The following is a 22,813-nucleotide window of genomic DNA, read 5'->3' as shown; positions in this document are numbered from 1 at the left end:
ACATGTATGAGACAGGCGAAATTCCCTCAGACTTCAAGAAGAATATAATAATTCCAATCCCAAAGAAAGCAGGTGTTCACAGAAGAGAAAATTACCGAACAATCAGTTTAATAAGTCACAGCTGCAAAATATTAACGCGAATTCTTTACAGACAAATGGAAAAACTGATAGAAGCTGACCTAGGGGATGATCAGTTTGGATTCCGTAGAAATGTTGGAACACGCGAGGCAATACTGACCCTACGACTTATCTTAGAAGTAAGATTAAGGAAAGGCAAACCTACGGTTCTAGCATTTGTATACTTAGAGAAAGCTTTTGATGATGTTGACTGGAATACTCTCTTTCATATTCTTAAGGTGGCAGGGGTAATATATAGGGAGCGAAAGTCTATTTACAAGTTGTACAGAAACCAGATGGCAGTTATAAGAGTCGAGGGGCATGAAAGGGAAGCAGTGGTTGGGAAGGGAGAGAGCAGGGTTGTATCCTCTCCCCGGTGCTATTCAATCTGTATATTGAGCAAGTAGTAAAGGAAACAAAAGAAAAGTTCGGAGTAAGTATTAAAATCTATGGAGATGAAATAAAAACTTTGAGGTTCGCCGATGACACCGTAATTGTGTCAAGAGACGGCAAAGTCTTGGAAGAGCAGTTGAACGGAATGGACAGTGTCTTGAAAGGAGGATTTAAGATGAACATCAACAAAAGCAAAACGAGGATAATGGAATGTAGTCGAATTAAGTCTGGTGATGCTGAGGGAATTAGATTAGAAAATGAGACACTTAAAGTAGTAAAGAAATTTTGCTATTTGGGGAGCAAAATAACTGATGATGGTCGAAGTAGAGAGGATGTAAAATGTAGACTGGCAAAGGCAAGAAAAGCGTTTCTGAAGAAGAGGAATTTGTTAACATCGAGTACTGATGTAAGTGTCAGGAAGTCGTTTCTCAAAGTATTTGTATGGAGTGTAGCCATGTATGGAAGTGAAACATGGACGATACGTAGTTTAGACAAGAAGAGAATAGTAGCTTTTGAAATTTGTGGCTACAGAAGAATGCTGAAGATTAGATGGGTAGATCACATAACTAATGAGGAGGTATTGAATAGAATTTGGGGAGAAGAGGTGTTTGTGGCACAACTTGACTACAAGAAGGGATCTGTTGGTAGGACACGTTCTGAGGCATCGAGGGATCACCAATTTAGTACTGGAAGGCAGCATGGAATGTAAAAATCGTAGAGGGAGACAAAGAGATGAATACACTAAACAGATTCAGAAGGATGTAGGTTGCAGACAGTACCGGGAGATGAAGAAGCTTGCACAGGATAGAGTAGCTTGGAGAGCTGCATCAAACCAGTCTCAGGACTGAAGACCACGACGACGAGGACTCAAAGCATTTAAGATTTTTTCATACGCAACTGAATGACCTTAATGTTTCACGATTGTGTCTTCTTTGAAGAGATTGTCGCTAGTGACACTTACCAAGCAATGTTCCACGTGATAACTGCTTCTCTTAATGAAATTTTTGCCAGTGAAGATTGTTACTTTTAACAGGTTAGGGTACCACCTCAGTTTCAACTTTGTGTGAAGCAATTTCTCAGTTGCACATTCCGCTTGAGATGGAACGGACCGAGAGGAAGTCCTGTGGTGTATCCAGCTCGTCACCGGATTAAACCCATTTAGGGTTGTTATCAGGAACATAGTGCGGGCCGTTGCGGCCGAGAGGTTCTAGGCGCTTCGATCCGGAACCGTAGCTGCTGCTACGGTCGCAGGTTCGAATCCTGCTCAGGGCATGGATGTGTGTGATGTCCTTAGGTTAGTCAGGTTTAAGTAGTTCTAAGTGTAGGGGACTGATGACCTCAGCCGTTAAGTCCCATAGTGCTCAGAGGCATTTGAAACATTTTGAAGGAACACCGTGCACCCCGCAAAACCACAAATATTGGATGAACTAACAGAGCGGTATGAGCAAGCCTGCAATGCTGTTCCATCAGAAACATTACCACTGTTATGTCCTTCTGACCCTGTCGTTGTCGGCCATATATTGAGGTATAAGGCGTTCATTTTGAGCACATGCCACGTTAAGTTTCAATTAAATCTATACGAAACCAATAGTGTTTCATTTGTTTCTTCCTCAATTGGACATATTTGGTTTAAAAGTATACATTATTTTTGTGCACCGTGTATGTAAGAGGAACTTTGTAAACCTAATAGAGAACGCACAAATGTCTTACTGAAAAAAAAAGCAATCGTGAAATTTCTCACCATTTCCATTAAATATCGGTTCGACCATTACTGACCCTGCTGTACAGATATCACAAAAAGCGGTGCATATTTTGAGCGCGCTTGTGTGAACTATCATGATCAACTCATTACCTGACCTGTCACGTTGTGAGGATCGTCTATCCCCATAGGTCGTACTAGCAACGAAAGCTTTGGTAATAATTACTTATCTGGCCGTTGGAAGAGCCAACAATACAATTGTTCTGACAACGAGCTGCCGATTGGCAGCGTTGAGTGCAGTCCTTGTTGGTAGGGGTTCGTTGAGGTCGCTTGGATGATGAAAAATGCCGTGTGCGGAATCCGTGCACGTTTTGGGGTGCCTATGATTTCATATTTGATTTAATTTATGATTCGTCCATGCCGGGATTGCGTAGATTCCTGTAGCTTTACTGTGTAATGTCCCCGTTTTTGCTTACTGGCAGACAGTCTAATAATTCGTAATTAATGTGCCCCTTTGATAATATGCATTCAGTTATCTTTTTTGTTACACGAAAACTAAAGTTCGTTATCTTCTGTACTGAATTTTAAATAATTTTATCGCTTGCAACTCACTTTAATACTTCACCAAAAGAAAAGCACGTGATCAGGTGGAATTTGATTAACAAAACTTCCATGAAATATGTCTTAGGTGACACCGACCAAGAAGAACCGTTATTTGGGACGTAGTATGAAATTCTTGTAAACCTTGATGAGTTAAAGGGGAATTAGATTTGTGTTTAATGTATATTGCGAACGATAGATTTCATTGGAAACAGAACTGTGTTGTCCGCCAAGACGTTTTTGCTTTACCATTTTTCATCATTCTCGTAGTTCAGAGCCAATATGCAACTCTGTTGTTCGGATCGGCTGAGTTCGAGAGAATGAGGTTTTTTTCGATTTTTTTACACACAGAAATTTTCTCACTCAGAGGTTTACATTACAAGAAAAGCTTAAGACGCTCGTCGTCGTAAAGTTTCTAGTTCCGGTTTATGCAAAGACATAAAAAAAACCAAGTTCAAATGTTAAAACTTAACAGCTGTAGCTATCAGGTTTCGTTTGCATGGGTGCTGGGCGAACAGTTTATGTGGAACTTAAGTTTTCAGTAGTTGGCTGATACTTGAAACGGTCATCCAAGAGTAGTCAGTGTTGAGTGTAGCCATTCGATAATCACTTTCAATGGCTCGCCGTGTCCATACAAAAGGTTATGATATTTGTAAGGGACTGATGCGCGTTGCGCCGAACCGTAGAAACTTGTAACAATTATACCACCTCGAGGAGTACAGAGATAAGAGATTGTGGGCAACTGGGTCACTACAGTGTGTTCCCGACATTTATTTGTTTCTAGGAAGGAAAAGGGGGGGGGGGCAACTGAGATTTTTTTCCATTCTGCGCATTACGTCATACTCGGGAAGCTTCTCGAAGTACATGCACGCTTTTGCCGCACTGAGCCGAGAGGTTTGACGTCAATACTGGACGCGCCGCTGTACGACGAAACTCACTCCTTGGTTTTGCGCGGCGTGGCCGGTATAAACGGAGCTTGTTTTGTTCTGTTTAGGGTTGCAAACCGTCCCGATACATCGGGACCGTCATCGTTATAGACTTTTTGCCCCGACATCCCGACAAGAACCACTTTTGTACCGATTTTGCAAAATACTGTTTCAAGCTCGGCTAAAGTACTGAAGTAACGTCATCTGTTAATGTAACATGTAAATGCGGTCTCACTTAGATTATGTTGATAAGGTCGTCCCACAAATGGCGTTGCATGTTGCGTATCCTGTATCGACGATACAAGCACCTTCTAGCTCTGGCGCCATCATTCGAGAAAACACCAGACTTCTTCAGTAGTACTGGGTTGGTACTACTGTATCTAATCAGCGCCACGTGAAAGAATCAGACAGTTCCCATTTGAATAGCGATTTGATGAGATCAAAAATGTAGAAGGAATTGGGTGCCCTGCCCACATTCTCCACAATACTATCACAAGCGACATTGAAGTGTCGACATTGAAATAATTGCCAAGAAAATATTTAATTATTTTTCAATGTACACGGCAATATCAGTTCTACTTATAGGTTAATGCCAATCATCTGACTCCTATCTCACTCAAAAACAAGACCGCTGTCGTTAATACCCGAAGTTGGGAGAATTCCATTAAAACAGTTTTTTGACGCCAAAGACAATCCACCTAAAATAATTTAAACTGTTTTTCAGTAGTCTGATCAGTGAAATTTTCTTCATGTTCCTCCAGTAACATTTGGGTAAAAAAAAAGCAGGATAAGAATAAAGTCTCGATAATTGAGTTAGTAAATATATCTATCGACGCTCAAAAATGTCTGAATTAAAGGAATACTGCCAATTTTATTCGCTTGCAAACCAAGATGAATTCGAACAAATTACAGAATGAGAACCCTAACCAAGAAATACTTAATTTTATTTCGGAATTTAAGGAAGAAAGAATGGTTTTCTATAGCATAGAATTTGATTACTTAGAGAAATGAGCTGTTTCTTTTAATAAATACTTAGTGTTTGGGTGCCGTTTTTGAAACCCCAGATTGTGTGATGATTGAAAACACTATTACACTATGTGATCAAAAGTATCCGGACACCTCCAAAAGCATACGTTTTTCATATTAGGTGCATTGTGCTGCCACCGACTGCCAGGTACTCCATATCAGCGACCTAAGTATTCATTAGACATCGTGAGACAGCAGAATTTGGCCCTCTGCAGAACTCACAGACTTGGAACGTTGTCAGGTGGTTGGATGTCACTTGTGTCATACGTCTGTACGCAAGATTTCCCACAGTCCTAAACATCCCTAGGTCCACTGTTTCCGATGCGATAGTGAAGTGGAAACGTGAAGGAACATGTAAAGCACAAAAGCGTACAGGCCGACCTCGTCTGTTGACTGACAGAGACCGCCGAAAGTTGAAGAGAGTCGTAATGTGTAATAGGCAGAGATCTATACAGACCATCATACAGTAATTCCAAACTGCATCAGAATCCACTGCAAGTACTACGACAGTTAGGCGGGGGGTGAGAAAACTTGGATTTCATGGTCTAGCGGTTGCTCATAACCCACACATCAGGCCGGTAAATGCCAAACGACGCCTCGCTTGGTGTAAGAAGCGTAAACATTGGACGATTGAACAGTGGAAAAACATTGTGTGGACTGACTAATCACGGTACACAATGTGGCGATTTTATCGCAGGGTGTGGGTATGGCGAAAGCCCCCTGAACGTCATCTGCCAGTGTGTGTAATGCCAACAGTATAATTCGGAGGCGGTGGTGTTATGGTTTGGTCGTGTTTTTCAAGGAGGAGGTTTGCACCCCTTGTTGTTTTGCGTGGCACTATCACAGCACAGTTCTACATTGATGTTTTATGAACCTTCTTGCTTCCCACTGTTGAAGAGCATTCCGGGGATGGCGATTGCATATTTCAAAACGATCGAGTACCTGTTCATAATGCACGGCCTGTGGCGGAGTAGTTACACGACAATAACATCACTGTAATGGACTGCCCTGCGCAGAGTCCAGATCTGAATCCTATAGAAAACCTTTGGTCTGTTTTGGAACGTCGACTTCGTGCCAGGCCTCACCGACCGACATCGATAGCTCTCTTCAGTGCAGCACTCCCTGAAGAATGGGCTGTCAATCCCCAAGAAACCTTCCAGCGCCTGACTGAACGTATGCCTACGAGAGTGGAAGCTGTCATCAAGGCTAAGGGTGGACCAGCGCCATATTGAATTCCAGCATTACCGATGGAGGGGGCCACGAAATTGTAAGTCATTTTCAGCCAGGTGTCCGGATACTTTCGATCACATAGTGTATATACTTGCTAAAAATTATGTGAACTTTTCAGGTGACAATTGTTTTCAGGAATATATGTATCTTAAAGGGTTTTTAGAAACTAAGCATGACCTGCAAGAGTGGAAGTCTAAACACTCCGTGGAACCAAGGGGGATTAACTTAAGGAAACCGAAAATTCTGAGCGCAAACGCAAACTTCTAAAATTGTGCTAGTATTTGCTTTCTATTCCTGTACACAACGTCACTGTGAAAAGAGTATTTTCGCTGATCTCCGCACAGTCGATTGATGAATGAAATCGACTGCTGCCAGGGACTGTGGAATCAATCTTACTGTGCCAGTTTAACTACAAGCTGACCTGCATGGAGTTTTATAAATTAGTAGAAGGAAGAAAAGACTTGGGGAAGGAGGTGAAATCTTCTGAAAAATATTGTGCACCAACTACTTCTGCCGCATCAACGTCCCTGTATCTACGTTCAAAATAAAAAGTAATTATGTTAAATAAAGATTTTACTTCTTTTTCATATCCCCATCTCAGTGTCCCGACAAGGTCTCAGCTAGATATTGCAACCCTAGTGCTGCTAGTCTTCGGTTTTCTGTTCAACCGAGTTCTTCGTTCTGTTTGACATTAATAATGCCGAATTGAGCTGTGGCTTTATTTAAATATTATATTCAGAAAACTGATCATAGTTTTCGCAAAGATGCTTAAACGTGTTATCAGTAGGTTAAGCTCCGTAGAAGAAGTGATGGGAATAACATTAAAACTGATACCTGCAACATAATTTTAAAGAGGGCGATTACTTACCAGATGATCAGGCCGAATTATTGAAACTTCCACAAACGAAGATCTTAAAGTAGACTACAGTGCGTACATTACCTCAGTAATCCCACTTGTCTGGTTGTTCCATCCGCCACCGAACAAATATCACAAAGAAATAACAGTAGCACAGCTAGTGGAAATCATAAACGTACGCTTAACATGTCTTCACTGTTACTGGAGAAGAAAAAAGTAATGCAAACAATAGCAACAGAAAAATGCTGCATCGAGGATGAAAGTAAAAAAAAATGTCTTGAGAAGGAACTAACATTACTCAAGAGGAAAAAATCAGCGTTTAACAATAGAAAACAGAAAAAAACCAATTTCTAGTCAATGCTTTAGGCAGACAGAGAAAGGCATGGCATAGCCTTCAGTGTCTGGCGACAAGTGTTCCAGTGGCTGCAGTAAGGTCCCGAGCAAGGCTACCTGCAATACTCAGTGGCCGTCTGCGGGCACTGATAGTGAGATATCGGTCTTCTTGTGGTGTTGTACACTGTGGACGTCCCGTACTGTAGTGCCTGGACACGATTCCTGTCTGCTGGATCGTTGTCATAACCATTTGAGATCACACTTTGCGGCAAACGGAGGTCCCGAGCTACGACCTGCTGTGTCTCACCAGCCTCTAGTCACCCTAGTATTCTACCCCTCATAACGTCATCAATATGTGTTTTTGAGCCATTTTCTATTATCCTTCGACCTGTAAACATTTTATAAAGATGATGCTTCACACGCCATGCGGGATCATTGTTGTGTTAGGCAGGCTACGGAACAGCTGAACGTTTTTAGAACGCTTCCATGTACTGTTCTTACGATAATAGGTTCTACGCTATTGGAAATAATGGTGTTCTTATTTCAATTTCCAGGAGTGTATATCGAGTTTTACTCACCATAAAATTCCTCTATATGAAGAATTGCCGATATTCTTCAAATAGATTTACTGTGTTGTGCAAGCTCTTGAATATTTAGAATTCGTAATATTTACAAACGCTGCACAAAATGAAACCTGATGTTCCAGAAAAACGAAAACAGTAGAAAACCCTGGAAACTGGCTGGTTACTAGTGCGCATTTCTCCAAGGGCTTCTAAAACCGGATCGAATCACCGTCAATGTGTTCCTAGGTACACTGTCTTCTCCTGCCTGGCCACAGCTGGGAGGAACGAGAGCGACAGGAATGCAGTTGCGAGCCGATAACGTGCTCAAGACACAATAGTACGTGCCATTCTAACGATACTTTTAGTAGTACAACAAATGCGTCAACGTTGTAACTGTGACTAATTTGTACGGCTTAGTGTGATGTAAATGTATGAACTCTTCACTGCACTGATACCCAAAATAATCAAAGTCGCCGTCTCTATATAGACAGAATTAGTAGTTCCTGCGTAAATAATTTACTATTACTGGTACGGTGTATGCAGCTACTGAATTGCATGATGTTTCCATTTGATTATGGAAGGGTTTTCTCCTCCTTTTCTTGCTCGCAAGATGTGCTTGCTGTCTGCATGCACGTTTCAGTGGAACTTAATTCTCTCTCACTAGTACTGTACATTACGGCAAGAAAGGAAGAATGAATTGATTGTTGGTGTTAATAACGATCATCCTCCTTTACCTCCTCTGCATTACTGCAGACGACGTGTCATTGAGCACATTTGTTCTGTGCATGCAGTACACATGAGGCGCCTAGTTGTTTCCACTGCACTGTATGGAATACGAAGGTTCTGTTATAGTTCACTAACCTGCTGTCTTCAAGTTGATGTCCCCAGCGCAGAAAACAGCACGCAGGTCGTAGGTTCTGTATCTTGAGGCTGAAACTGCCTTTTAGCGAGGTTCTGTTCTGAAATAATGTATCACTTCTTTGGGATGCCACTCGCATTTTTTTAATATTGCCACTCGAGAAGACTACATGATCTTAATACCACACCTTCTGATACAGCAAAGTACATGATGAAACACAATGTTTACGAAAATGTATCTTTACACTATTTGTGGCACGTGTCTGAGCCTCATGACTACCGGAGTGAGTCTTTTAATACTGAATACTGGCAAACACATCCTGCCACAGACAACATGACTGTACATCTCGACTGCCTAATACAGACAGACGAACAGGAACGTAAATAAAAATTGGAAACACATCCTAAGACAGACAACATATCTGTTCTTCTCGACTGCCGAACAGCTCGAAACACTTCGCGCGCCATACCAGAAAAGACGTGACCCGAACGCTTCCAAGTGCTTCGTCTGCAATTTCGTAATTCTAAAATGACTGATTGATAGTGAGCTATTGAGAGATATTTATATTAAAAAGTGAAGTCATTCTAATGAGTAGTTTAACTAATAATAATAACTATACTTTAACGTTTTGGCGCCCTTGCTCCGAACACAGCAGCCAATCACAGAGCAGTAGCATTATGCACGCGGTCGTTCTCACGGGAATGGTACCGAATCTAACATCTGTCACCGGTACCCAACACCACGTTTCGTCATCTATATACTTCTTGCATCTCCACTGCTCTCGGAACAGCTTCTTGGAGCCTAATATGATGGCTGACTAAGCCAGAAATATTACAACATAAAAAAGTAAAAGAAACTGGAAGATCAGATGAGGCGAACAGTGTAGCACAAGAAGCCTGACAAGGGTAATGGCCTACAACGCCGACCTTGGACAGCAACTGGACGAAAGGGAAAAAGCGGTGATACTCTTTCTCTGCTCCCCGCCTCGCCCCTCGCAGCCATTCTTTTCAGCTGCCTACTTTACAGAGCTGCTACCTGTATTCAACCTGTATGCAGTTCCGAGTCTAAAAAGAAGCCTGACTGTTCCCACAAAGAACCCTGGAGTGATTATAATCGCATATGGTTAGCAGACGCCCTCTGCAGCTTTACTTCTGCCCTTGGGAGATGTCAGTGTTGAACAGAGTTTGCCTCTAGTGTCTTTATTCTCTATCCAAAGCATTTGATTGTGTGAACCATGACATTATCATAGAGAAATTACAATTCTGTGGTATAAATGGAACAGCATATGAGTGATTTAAGTCATATCTACAGAACGAGAAGCAAAAAGTCTCTTTATACGCTTCAAGTGATTCAAAGGAGTTTGCCACTTCATCTAACTGGGGGGAAATAACATTAGGTGATCCGCAAGGATCGATCATGGGTCCCCTCCTGTTCTTGATGTATGTGAATGACCTCCATCCTTATGTGAAACAAGATGCTGGACTGACACTGTTTGGTGAATCCAGTAAAAGAAAGCCCGATAGAAAATGATACAAATAAGGTCTTTGGAAGAGTTATTAATTGCTTTTCTGCGAATGGGCTTCCACTGAACTTTGAAAAAACACAGTACATCCAATTTTCTGCTGCAAAAAGTGTAATTCCTTCAATAAACATAACACATCAAAAGAAGTCAGTACCCATGGTAGAGCACACTATGTTTTTGAGTGTACATATATACGAGAATTTTAATTGGAAGATTCATATTTTGAATCTCCTAAAGCGACTAGGTTCAGCCACTTTTGCAATCAGAATAATTACCAATTTTGAGATGTAGAAATTAGTAAGCTAACATACTTTGCATACTTCCACTCTCTGATGTCATACGCATTAATATTCTGGGGCAACTCAACACTTAGGCAAAAGGTAGTCACTGCTCAAAAGAAAGTAGTTAGAATAATGTGTGGGGTTCATAGTCGCACATCTTGTAGGCGTCTGTTTAAAAGGTTAGGAATTCTTACAACTGCTTCACAGTACATTTACCCAGTAATGAAATTTTTTTCTCAACAGCTTGGACCAGTTTAAAATCAACGACATTCATGATTACAATATCATAAAAGATAAAGACCTACACTATTTTTTACTTAACCTACCTTTGGCACAGAAAGGGGTTAAACGTTTTTGTAAATTACCAGATGAAATAAAATGTCTGACAGACAGCAGTAATAGTTTGAAAAATCATACATCCTCGACAACTCCTTCTATACCATAGATGAATTATTGAATATGAGTAAATAAATCTGGAGATATAATATATTTGTTTTGTGCCATTTAAGGGAATGGGACAGATAATAGAAACATTTAGGTATAACACTATAATGTAAAGAAAAAACTGGTTTTCTGTGCGCATTTACTGTGCGTTCGACATGTTCCACATCATAACAGTTTTTCCGTGCTATTGATCAATGTAACACGTAACTAACTAACTAATTATGTATTGTTGCAAGATCTTTGGCTGAAGGTCATAAAGACGTTCCACCACAGTGGTCTTTGGTTGGGTTGGGTTGTTTGGGGAAGACCAGACAGCGAGGTCATCGGTCTCATCGGATTAGGGAAGGATGGGGAAAGAAGTCGGCCGAGCCCTTTCAAAGGAACCATCCCGGCATTTTCCTGGAGCGATTTAGGGAAATCACGGAAAACCTAAATCGGGATGGCCGGGCGCGGGATTGAACCGTCGTCCTCCCGAATGCGAGTCCAGTGCTCTTGGTTATCACAGCTTCCTGTCTGGGTGCTCTAATTTGCGTTGCAGTAACTATAAGTCAACGTTTGTTCTTTAGCTGATGCATTAATCCCAGTGTAATTCTGTATTTCACTGCCGTCCTCGGGCCACCAGCTACAACGGTGATACACTGTTGATAACACATGTCCAAAGAGTGCGTAAATCTTCGTAACGATTATCCAGCCTTCAGCAGACTTGCGTTAGTATCTCCCTGAAATTTAGACACCTATACAAACTGGATGATGAGGAGGAGGAGATTAGGGTTAAACGTCCCGTCGACAACGAGGTCATTAGAGACGGAGCACGACCTCGGATTGGGGAGGGATGGAGAAGGAAGGCGCCTTGCCCTTTCGGAGGACCCATCCCAGCATTTGCCTTAAGCGGTTTAGAGAAATCACAGAAAACCTAAGTAAGGATGGCCGGGCATAGGTTTGAACCGTCGTCCTTCCGAATGAGAGTCGAGCGTGCTACATACTGCACTACCCCGTTCGGTAACTGTACGAACTTTGCTCGTCGATGCTGCTGAAGAATTGTTTCAGTATTTAGTTCCTTCTATATTCACGCCAAACAAGAATGTTCAACATGGAAAGCCATGGCCACGGTTTTTGGGAATTCTTCTGTTAGACTTTTTGACTAGAAGATTGACAGTAAATGCTGACAGGTACTTTTGAGAAGAGGAGTGACAGTAAATGCTGACTGTGAAACATTGTTAAAGCTTAGGCGTGCTATTCAAAATCGCCGGCAGGACTGCTCTCTAGCGGCGACGGTCGGCTTCACGATAATGCTCGGCTTCACGTTGCGGCAAGAACAAAGACGCAGCTGGACGAGTTTCACTGGGAATTACCGAATCATCCACCATACAGTCCTGATTTCACACCATCAGTTCCATCTGTTTCCAAAACTGAAGGAATGTCTTGGTGGAAAGCGTTTGTTAAATTACATCTTGAAACAAACTGTTACTGCGGTTCTAGGCGCGCAGTCCGGAACCGTGCGACTGCTACGGTCGCAGGTTCGAATCCTGCCTCGGGCATGGATGTGTGTGATGTTCTTACGTTAGTTAGGTTTAAGTAGTTCTAAGTTCTAGGGGACTAATGACCACAGCAGTTGAGTCCCATAGTGCTCAGAGCCATTTGAACCACCTGAACCAAACTGTTACTAACTGGTTTGTCAGTCAGGTGGCAGTTATTTTTTGATGCTCGGATACAAAAGCTAGTGCCACAACTTGACAAACGTTTAAATGTTCATGTTGACTATGTTGAATTGTGAAAAAATGTGCATATTGTAGTTTATGATGCAGTTTATGTTCATAAATAAAGTTTCTCTTACTTCATTACAAATCGATTCCTTCTTAAAAAATAACCCTCGTAAATACCAACACGATAACAACGCGCAGTTTAAAAACACCATCGTTAGCAAGCCAGATTGTAGACCGTAATCTCACAGGATGATTGTAATATAGAAAAGTGCCCAACTACATGAGTAAAGTTGTTAGTTTTGACATGTGTTGTCAGGATGGTGGGCGTGCAGCACTTTCCTATTATCCTTCAACCTGTACAAATTTTATAAAGATGATGCTTCACGTGTCATGCAGGATCATTGTGTAATCCAGGCTACGGGACAGCTGACAGCTTTTGGAACCCTTCCATATACTGTTCTCGCGATAATACGTGCTACACTATTGGAAATAATGAGCTTATGATCCAACAGGACATTTTCCTGTATTACCGTCATATTCAGTGCTTTTTCACATTTTGAACGATCTGAAGTTCGTTGCAGATAACAACTGAAACTAGTTATCGTACTATAATAATTGTGATAGGAAAATTGCGTCGAATCATTAAAAGGTATTTTAATTTTAAAAAATTGTTATGTAATAAACCACATTAAGACTGCCTCTCCTCTCTGACAATGTCAGGCTTGAGTATTCTGATCCTGCAAAGAGAACTTGATAATGTTCATTAACAGGAAACGTATGAATATACTCAGTACCAAACAAAACAAATATTGAAAATAAGTAATACACTAACGAAAGAAATCGCAACAGCAAAAAATAATTAATGCAGAGTAACGTAATTTTGGGAACATATTTATCTAGGCTTCATGTTTAAGTAATTAATATTGAAGGTCACAGGTTAACGTACGCGCGAGATCAACCATTGCAAATGTGAAATGCTGGTACATTAATAACAGGTGTAACCATGAATATTGAATGTAAGCATGCAATCGTGCACGCATTGTGTTGTACAGGTGTCTCGATGTCAGTTTGCAGAATGGAGTTGCATGCCCGTTGCACATGGTCGGTCAATACGAGGACGGCTGTGTGGATGACACTAGAGTTGTCGCCTGATGACGCCCCATGTGTGCTCGATTGGAGACAGATCTGGTGATCGAGCAGGTCAAGGCAACATGTCGACACTCTGTGGAGCATGTTGGGTTACAACAGCGGTACGGGGGCGAGCGTCATCCTGTTGGAAAACACCTCCTGGAAAACTGTTCATGAATGGCAGCATAATAGGTTGAATCACCAGATGGACGTACAAATTTGCAGGCAGGATACGTTGAGCACTAAACGTAAAAATGCAAAAGAATATCATCGCCTGAATTAACGACTGAAATACCAGCTAACTGTTAATTTTAATTTCTGAACCGGACCGCAGTATATATCCTGCCAGTTTTGTGAACCATATAAGTTGTTATATGTGTGTTGCCTGTTCCGCCGAACTCCACACGTATGATGTTATACAGCGTGTACATAAAGTCCGGGAACACTTTCAATTGTTTATTGCACAAGAAAAAAACATTGTACAGATATCATACATATGTCATTTTGAAAAGAAACCTCGAAAGTTTTTTTTTCCCATGTGTACCGCCACAGCGTAGTTTAGTAATTTGCCGATAGTCAGCGCTAGTCGCAAACGTAGCGAGTTCAGCTGCGGAGCGATCTTTCTGTGTTTTGGAGTTCGACAAAAGCAAGTGTGCTACAGCTGTTCTGCGGATGTTTAGAACCAAGTACGGTAAGAAGCTACGAAACAAGGAAGGCCATTTATCTCCGGCACGACAAATTCGTTACGACGGGTTGCTTCTGCCCGGTAAAGAGAAGCGGACGTCCCAGTGTGAGTGAAGTGAATGTGGAGTGCGTACGAGAGACATTCATATGGAGTCCAAAGAAATCGGTGCGTCGTGCATCCCGTGAACTCAAAATGGTTCCACTGACAGTGTGGAAAGTCCTGCGACAGAAGCTGTCTATGAAACCATTCAAATTGGAGCTAGTGCAGAAGCTCGATGATGCATTGTTGATCGCTTAACTTTTAGCGACGAAGCCACTTTTCACACTAATGGAAAAGTGAACAGGCATAATTGTGGAATTTGGGGTACAAAGCATCCACACGCATGCATTGAATTTGAGCGTGATTTCCCAAAGGTAAATGTTTTTTGTGCCTTGTCGCGTCGAAAACTGTATGGGACATTCTTCTTCGCTGAGAGCACTGTCATTGGATATTCCTACTTGGACAAGTTGCAACAACGGCTGATGCCTCACGTACAATCGGACTCTCCGCTCATCTTTCAGCGGGATGGACCTCCACCCCATTTTCATCGCGAAGTTCGTGGGCACTTCAAAACGGTGCTGCCGCATCGATGGATCGGCCGTGCTACAGAAGGGGACAGCTGTTTCATGAAATGGCCTCCCCAATCACCAGATCTCACTCCGTGAGACTTTTTTTCTGTGGGGACACATTAAAGATCTGGTGTATGTACCGCCTCTATTACGTGATTTAGCTGAGCTCCGGCAGAGAATACGGAAAGCGACTGCCACAGTTGACGATGCCATGCTGGGACGGCTATGGCAAGAATTCGATTACCGTATTGACGTCTGCGGGGTCACTCATGGTTCGCCTGCCGAATGTTTGGAAAAAAAAACTTTCAGAGTTTCTCTTCAAAATAAAGTATTTATGACATCTGTACGACGTTGAGCCCTTGTACAATAAATAATTGAAAGTGTTCCCGGACGCCTTAACGATAATGTCAACTTCAGTCCCGATGCACGCGGTTGTCAACTCTTGCGGGAAGCAGATCAAGCTTCGAACAATGAAGATAATGGACGGTGGACGCTACATTTCTAGGGTGCGACAAGCTGAGAATCTGGGTTGGAAGGGAAGTGAATCCGTATAACCGAACGGCTGAGACGACCATTTGCATGAAGCGGGATATCCAAGTTCGAGTCCCAGAGCGATCCAAATTTTCAGTTCTCGCCGTTGAATTAAATTCAATGCCCAGTTGCGAGTGAGATCCGGTTTTTCTCTTAAAACATGATAAGTGCCAATCTGGTAGACAAAATATAAGGGACAGTCAAATGAAAACGAGCCATAATTCTGGCCATTAAAATTGCTACACCAAGAAGAAATGCAGATGATAAACGGGTTTTCATATGGGTCAATCTATTACACTAGAACTGACATGTGATTACATTTTTACGCAGTTTGGGTGCAAAAGATCCTGAGAAATCAGTACCCAGAACAACCACCTCTGGCCGTAATAACGGCCTTGATACGCCTGGGCATTGAGTCAAACAGAGCTTGGATGGCGTGTACAGGTACAGCTGCCCATGCAGCTTCAACACGATACCACAGTTCATCAAGAGTAGTGACTGGCGTATTGTGACGAGCCAGTTGCTCGGCCACTATTGACCAGACGTTTTTAATTGGTGAGAAATCTGGAGAATGTGCTCGCCAGGGCAGCAGTCGAACATTTTCTTTATCCAGAAAAGCCCGAACAGGACCTGCAACATGTGGTTGTGTTATCCTGCTGAAATGTAGGGTTTCGTAGGGATCGAATGAAGGGTAGAGCTACGGGTCGTAACACATCTGAAATGTAACGTCCACTGTTCAAAGTGGCGTCAATGCTAACAAGAGGTGACCGAGGCGTGTAACCAATGGCACCCCATACCATCACGCCGGGTGATACGCCACTATGGCGATGGCGAATACACGCTTCCAATGTGCGTTCACCGCGATCTCGCCAAACACGGATGCGACCGTCATGATACTGTAAACAGAACCTGGATTTATCCGAAAAATGGCGTTTGGTCATTCGTGCACCCAGGGCCGTCGTTGAGTACACCATCGCAGGCGCTCCTGTCTGTGATGCAGCGTCAAGGGTAACCGCAGCCACGGTCTCCGAGCTGATAGTCCATGCTGCTGCAAACGTCGTCGAACTGTTCGTGCAGACGGTTGTTGTCTTGCAAACGTCCCCATCTGTTGACTCAGGGATCGAGACGTGGCTGCACGATCCGTTACACCATGCAGACAATATGCCTGTCATCTCGACTGCTAGTGATACGAAGCCGTTCGGACCCAGCACGGCGTTCCGTATTACCCTCCTGAACCCACCGATTCGATATTCTGCTAATAGTCATTGGATCTCGACCATCACGAGGCATCACAACAACGTTTCACCAGGCAATGCCAGTCAACTTCTGTTTTTGTATGAGAAATCTGTTGGAAACTTTCCTCATGTCAGCACTTTGTAGGTGTCGTCACCGGCGCCAACCTTGTGTGAATCCTCTGAAAAAGATATTCATTTGCATATCTCAGCATCTTCTTCCTGTCGATTAAATTTCGCGTCTGTAGCACGTCATCTTCGTGGTGCAGCAATTTTAATAGCCAGTATGTACTTTACTTTGTAACAATCCATACCCACAAGATTGTCATGATTATTTATTGCTATCGCAGAACACTAACGTATCGCTTGATACAGAACAAGATACTAGTCTCTTTTAACTGTGTCCAAATGCCTGTAAACCTTTATGCAGAGTTCCGTCGAACAAAATTGTCTTACTACTCTGGAGGAGAGAGAGGCAGTGCCGTAGTGTTCGGCGATGATCGCCGACTGGGCATAGCGCCACTGCGCTATGACTCACCTATGTATGTATGTCAACCGGGGACCCAGAAAAGACGGAGAGGCTCCGTCCCCGCCGCAGCCGCAGTGGTCCACAACTCCACGACGACTACCACAGTCCACTTCACCCCTTCGCCGCCCCACACCGAACCCAGGGTTACTGTGCGGTGTAGCTGAGGGGGAATAAGGTGAACCAGCCCGCATTCGGCGAGACAGATGGAAAACCGCCTAAAAACCATCCACAGACTGGCCGACTCACCGGACCTCGACACAAGTCCGCCGGGTGGATTCGTGCCGGGGACGAGGAGCTCTTGTTCACTCCGGAAAGCCGTGCATTAGACCGCACGGCAAGCCGGGCGGGCTCTGACTTAGCTACATATGCTGCAGCGTTGGGTGAGCAACTCTTGAGGGCGTGTCTAGGCCGACTTCGCTCATCCATTGCTGCGTCTCGTAGCGACTATGCTTACTTGTGGTTCCGTCACGAGGTACAAACCTTCCCTTGGTGCCTCGGTCTTCTGACGACACTGCAGAAAGAATACATTTCTCTGACATTGGAGGATTTGCGGTCCAGATTGCATACCAACTATGTTTCTTCCATAGTATCCTGATACATTAGCTCCATACTTAACAAATCATATACCCTCGTTCGCTCGACGAAAGATCCGTACCCAAAGACTGGAAAGTTACATAGGTCACACCAATATTCAACAAAGGTAGTGGGGTGTAATCTACTAAATGACAGGACCACATCATAAAAAGTCGATATGTAGCAGGATTTGTGAGCATATATTGTGTTCGAACATTATGAATGACCTCGAAGAGAACAGTCTATTGACATACAGTGAACAAGAATTTAGAAAACGTCGTTCTTGTAGAACACGACAAGCCCATTAGACACACGAAGTGTTGAGTGCTGTTGACAACCGATTTCAAATTGGTTCCGTATTTCTAGAGTTCCAGGAACTTTTGACATTGTGTCACACAAGCGAAACTGCCTGCTTATAGAATATCGTCTCAGTTCTGTGACTGGTTTCGTGACTTCCTATCAAAGAGGCGACAGTCCATAGTAAATGACGAAATGTCATCGAGTAAAACAGAAGTGATTTCTGGCATTCCACAAGGTAGTGTTATATGCCTTCTACTGTTCTATGTCTATATAAATGATTTAGGAGGCAATCTGAACAGCCGTCTTAGGTTGTTTGCAGATAATGCTGTCGTTTATCGTCTAGTGAAGTCATCAGAAGATCAAAACACACTGCAAAACAATGAGATCATCCACATGAGTGCTAAAAGCAATCCGATAAACTTCGGTTACAGGATTAATCAGTCAAATCTAAAGGCCGTAAATTCTACTAAATACTTAGGAATTACAATTACGAACAAATTGAATTGGAAAGAACACGTAGAAAATGTTGTGTGGAAGGCAAAGTAAAGACTGCGTTTTACTGACAGAACTATTAGAAAATGCGACAGATATACTGAAGAGACTGCCTACACTACACCTGTTGCACGGTCTGGGATCCGTTGCAGATGGAATTAACGGAGTGCATCGAGAAAGTTCAAAGAGGAGCAGCACGTTTTCGATTATTACGAAATAGGGGAGAGAGTGTGACTAACAAGACACAGTGTTTGGGTAGCACATAATTAAAAAGAGGCTTTTCTCGTTGCGGTGTAATTTCTCTCGAAATTTCAATCACCAACTTTCTCCTCCGAATGCGAAAATATTTTGATGAAGCCGACCTACATAGGGAGAAACGATTATCATAATAAAATAAGGAAAATCAGAGCTCTCACGGAACGATATTGCTTTTTGTTTTTTCCGCGCGGTGTTCGGGAATGGAATAATAGAGAATTATTCTGAAAGTGGTTCGATGAACTCTCCGCCAGACACTTAAGTGTGATTTGTGGAGTATTCATGTAGACGGGCCGCGCGGAGTGTCCCCGCGGTTCGAGGCGTCATGTCACGGACTTCACGGCCCCTCCCGCCGGAGGTTCGAGTCCTCCCTCGGGCATGAGTGTGTGTGTTGTTCTTAGCATAGGTTAGGTTATGTAGTGTGTAAGTCTAGAGACAGATGACCTAAGAAGTTGGGTCCCTTAGGAATTCACACAAAATGTTCAAGTGTGCGTGAAATCTTATGGGACTTAACTGCTAAGGCCATCAGTCCCTGAGCTTACACACTACTTAACCTAAATCATCCTAAGGACAAACACACACACTCATGCCCGAGGGAGGACTCGAACCTCCGCCGGGACCAGCCGCACAGTCCATGACTGCTGCGTCCGAGAAAGCCCTGCTAACCCCTCGTGGCTTGCTCACTCCAACCTGCAGACGCTTTGAATATAGAATTTCAAGACAAGAGTATTCAACATTCCGTCCATCGAGTACATGAGAGTTTGATTAGTTAAAAAGATAAAATTTCATTCTCCATCAGCTTAGTCCACTGAACAGCTACAACAACGTAGATGTAAATTTCACTGAAGAAGATTTAATTGTTTTGCTAGTTATAACATTCTCATATATAGAGATTCACACACATTTGAACATTTTGAACCATGTAGATGTAGATGTATTGAAATTGGATTATTTGTCTGGATTCATTCTACGCTTGCTGTTTCGTCTTTGGCCTGAAGAGGAAGTCCCAGTCTCATCAACAGTAACAGTCAAAGCGTATTATTCAAAAGACGTGTTTAGCTCTTATTTAGCAAATATCTCAAGTGGGCTCTCTACATAAATCTGTAAAAACGGAACTCCTACAGGATCACTTTATTGTCCGTCTGTCTGTCCGACCAACTACTAATAACCGTTTTTCTCAGGCACGGTTAGACGTACCAAGTTGAAATTTATGTCACATACTAAGGTATACAGTTCCTTGGCAATGTAAGAAATCGAAGCTCTTAAGTCAATGTAATCAAAAGATAGGGCCATTTATATTTTAAATTTTGCAACTGGCAAACTCGCTCATCAAAAACCTATAGGGTACTTCCCGTTGACCTAGGACCTTGAAATCCGGTGAGAAGTAAGGCTTCAGAGTACAATTAACGGAGATAAATGAGAACATTGTTGATCTATAGTGATATCACACGAAAAGGTATTTCTTTTCTCATTTATTATCCGACCTAAAACTTAAAATTAAACCATTCTCGAAAGTTTTGGAATTACCGAGACCGATATGCTACCAATATCAATGCTGATAACAGGAAAGCCGGCCGTTGTGGCCTAGCGGTTCTAGGTGCTTCAGTCTGGAACCGCGCGACCGCTACGGTAGCAGGTTCGAATCCTGCCTCGGGCATGGATGTGTGTGATGTCCTTAGATTAGTTAGGTTTAAGTAGTTCTAAGTTCTAGGGGACTGACGACCTCAGATGTTAAGTCCCATGGTGCTCAGAGCCATTCGAACCATTTGATAACAGGAAAAAATTGTCGAGAGTCCTGATTCCCAGGATGGATGAGCTGCCTAATTTACATAATTAAGTTCGCACGGAACCCTCAGAGTACGAGTCCTGTTCGCTAGTATCCAATTTTTTACATTTTCTGAAGTCCACTGCTTTTTCCTTCGTTGTTAGCTGAATTTGAAGTCGACGAAAATACCACCACCATTTGTGATTCTTCGGGTTCATCTAACCTGCTTGTTCTCTTTGCCAAGCGGTGTGGCGGCGACGGTTCCAATCTCCTTACTGCCATCCATGTTTAAGATTTCTGTGATTTCCCTATATCGTTCAACGCAAACGCGGGAATAGTTCCTCTCAACGGGCGCGGATACTTTCCTTCCCCTTCATTCAATAATCCGAGTTCTCCGTTGGCAACGACCTCGTTTTTGACGGGCCGCTAAACAGTGATCTTCCTTTTTCTTTCCGCTTTTCCTGCATTTGCGTTTCTTGCACTTCACTTTTACAAATCTTCACAAAACTTGGCGTCATAGAAATATTATTACTCTATCACGTGTTCCGCACTCAATACAGGAAAAAATATAATACGAACGTACAAAAACGCAGTCCTGCGTGAAAAATATTTCTGTTACTGTATTTATTTGCTATGTTCTTTTAGTCTGCTATCTGTATGTGTAAAAGGTAATGTGTTGACTGACTGACCCATTCACTCACTGATTCATCGTCGCCCAGCCAAAGCTGCTGAGGATAGAAATTTGTAATTTGGAGATGGTGTTGATCTTTCATGTAGGCGTCGTTTAAGAAGGGATTTTTCCAAATTCCGGCCCTAACAGGGTGAAATAGAGGATGAAAGGTTTTTTGAAAATATCTTGCTAATTTTGAAGTAAGACCTACGAAAATTAGTATTTGGTTTCCCAGACAAAGAAAAAATACGTGTTTCAGCTTTTTTTGGAAATTCAGCAATTAAGAGGGTAAAATACTGGGCGAAAATTGTTTTGGAAATGAATCCATTTTGGAAATGAATCATTTTAAAGTTACATCTACGAAAATTGGTTCTGACCTCTTTGTTAGGAATAAAGAAAAACATGTTTCAGTGTTTTTGGAAAATCAGCCCATTAAGTGAGTGAAACAGGAAATGAAAATTTTTTGGAATTATTTCAGTATGGAAACATTTTCAAAGCTAAATCTATGGAAATTTATGTTTGGCTTCTCTGTTAGAAGTTAAAAAATATGTATTTCACTGTTTTTGGAAATCAAACCCTTAGGGGCTGAAAATTTTTAATAAATTATTTTGTTGTAATAAAAAACTTTTAAAGCTAAATATATAAAAATTGGTATTTCACTTACCGATTAGATTTAAAGAGATATGTGTTACGGGATGCAAGTTTCTACGGAAATATCACCACAAGAACGCAAAAGGCGTTATTACCAAAAATCGCAGACTCAATCTATAAGAATTACTTTTTGATTAGAAGTAAATTCGGAAAAGACGATGCTTCTACGGCCTTAATTAGCGTGAAAAGTTTGGGAGATGTTGAAATCTGTAAACAACATAAAAATTTCATTGAAGAGAAACAAGAAACAGAAATATGTGCACACTATACAGTCTACGCGAGCAAAGCAGCGGGCGCAGGCTTAGTCTATGTATAAGAACAGACCGAATGTTGCACATTAATTGCATCTACATACTGCCATTTGGCCGTCTGGTGCACAGATATGTGTTCATCCGGAATCCAGGGAGCACATCACTATGCAGCATTGGTAGATCACAAGTTTTGTAATTTGTAACTCTGCACTACACTATTGTACAACACTACACTACACAGAATTACACTACAGTACAATACACTAAATACTGCACTTCGTATCAGAGCCAGTCTGGATTTCCGATTTGCCTGAACAGTTGGCTCCCGGCGCGCTGAGGCACAACTCACGATTCGCTGGGGCTGTGCTACTGAGCCACCCGAGGTCTGGAGACTGGGAGACAGCTGTTAGGGTCTCAGGAAATCCTTCCGAGGCTCATCTACCCACTGCCCCTGGAAGATTGTTGCACGTAAATGTTCCGCTGTTGCGTGTCTCGTTGCCATGACAATTTTTCTGAAGTTTTAGAAAGGTGCAGTGAAAAAAAAACCACTAATGTAGAACGCAGGTTTGTAAAAGCTGAAAAATCCGAAAA

This window comes from Schistocerca gregaria, chromosome 7 (assembly GCF_023897955.1).
Source record: "Schistocerca gregaria isolate iqSchGreg1 chromosome 7, iqSchGreg1.2, whole genome shotgun sequence".
NCBI lineage: Eukaryota > Metazoa > Arthropoda > Insecta > Orthoptera > Acrididae > Schistocerca > Schistocerca gregaria.
This window is presented reverse-complemented; position numbering follows the sequence as displayed.